General features: G+C 41.1%; 1 pseudogene; it reads left to right on the forward strand.

Annotated features, from left to right (window-relative positions):
• The first annotated feature begins 276 nt into the window (after positions 1–276).
• On the forward strand, positions 277–1,450 carry LOC146545295 (uncharacterized; annotated as a pseudogene).
• Positions 1,451–1,771: the final 321 nt, after the last annotated feature.

The raw sequence follows: 1,771 nt of genomic DNA on the forward strand, positions 1-1,771 counted from the left end.
TGACCGGACCCAGAGTCCACTCCTCCTTACTCTCATTTAAGGGTTAGCAGCTGAGGGAGCAGTATCTCTGTGGATAGAGACCACACTCCTCTTGAGCTACTACTGGTTATTGGAAGGGGTGAGCTATCTTTTCTTCTTTGTTATCTTCTATTGCTCCACAGTGCTTGTATCCCAGTAGAAGGAACTGACGCTGCCTTCTGCTGCACATAAGTGGCAAGTCAGGCGGGAGTTTAACCCTTTAAAGGTACTCCATCAAAAGACTCCTGAAATACTAATATGGCATTTCTAAGTAACATAATGGGGTGGTTTGGATGGGGAAAGACCACCCTCTTGAATGAGATCTTGCCGGGGCACATCCTGGGATTCTCAAGATCATGGGATTGCTTCTATAATTGAAAAATTGAGCCCCTTGCGGGATAGAAGAAATATCTGTGAGTCCCCAGCCTGCATTGCCGAGTATTTTCACAGTCTTGGCAAAGTCATAGTGATTACCAGAGAACAACAGTTGGCTGCATCCACTGTGGCATAGCCATCGTTGATGGCTTTAAATCAGTTTTACATATCTGAAGAAGCTTTGGCCAATTAAAATCAACTACTACAAGAAAGAGTTGAAAAATCTGAATGACAGGTCATAATACTGATGAGGAAGAAAGCCAAGTCTGATCATTCCCCTACAAATGGTCTGAAAAATCTCTTTAGAAAGTACCAAGGACCCTGAACAAGGGAACGTGCATAAACTAGAATTTCTAAATGAAAGAACTCAAGGGTCAGATCTCAGGGTTCCACTTGAGTCAGATCCCTTTGAGATCTGACCAACTGTTACTCAAAAAGTGAAAAAAATGCAAGAAAAACTGGTGGTGATGCCCCCCAACCAACAGCCCTCTACCCAAATCACATTTCATATAACGGTGTGCCAGTGTATGGCAGCTGTACTTACGGATCTGGTACAGGGATTAAAGCAAAAAAAAAACAAGAGAAAGTGTACCAGTATGGCTGCTCCAATTTTGGGACAGGGGGGCAGACAGCATCATAGTAAACATACTAGAAATTTCAAAACTGACATCCATTACTACTCACTCTGCCCTCATGCAAAGATTATAGACGACGGTCCAACATAATAAGGAAAATCATTCATTAAGTCGATGGCTGATAGCTGCCTGCCAAATAACATATACAATAACATATACATATACAATAACATATACAATAACAAATAAAAACAATATACCTTTAAATGCAGTTTTTTGGTCATCTATGGAAGACTGGAAACTATAATAGAGAACTAGGTATGAAAGACGCAGTCTATGAGGATACCTTTGAAAGTCTTGATCCAATACGATTTTCAGCAGCAATGAGAAATCTCATCCTGCAACAAGCTCCATCACACCAGTATGGTACTTTGGTATCTGCACTGAACCTCCTAGTGGCCTTGGAGGCTGTAACACAATAGGCTGCCCAAAACAGGATTTGGGGGAGACAGAGCACCTACTGGAAAGATGCAGTGTCTGAATAGTGGTGGAGAGGTCAGAAGTCCATCTGCAAACACAGTCTAGGAGACTGGATCCTAAAGTAATCCAATCTGGACCCATTAGGGTCACAAGAAAAGAACTGTTCAAAAACCTGATTGGGGAAGGAATTCAATTTAAAAAGATTGACAGCTTCATCAGGTCCTATTACAATTATGGAGACAATTAACTGACAAAGATTCAAATCCTTCCTTAAAAGGGAAAGAATTATAATCACAGAAATTATTCCATAAGAAACATGGCAT

Source organism: Meleagris gallopavo, chromosome 1 (genome assembly GCF_905368555.1).
Source record: "Meleagris gallopavo chromosome 1, MGAL_WU_HG_1.1, whole genome shotgun sequence".
In the NCBI taxonomy this organism is placed as follows: Eukaryota; Metazoa; Chordata; class Aves; order Galliformes; family Phasianidae; genus Meleagris; species Meleagris gallopavo.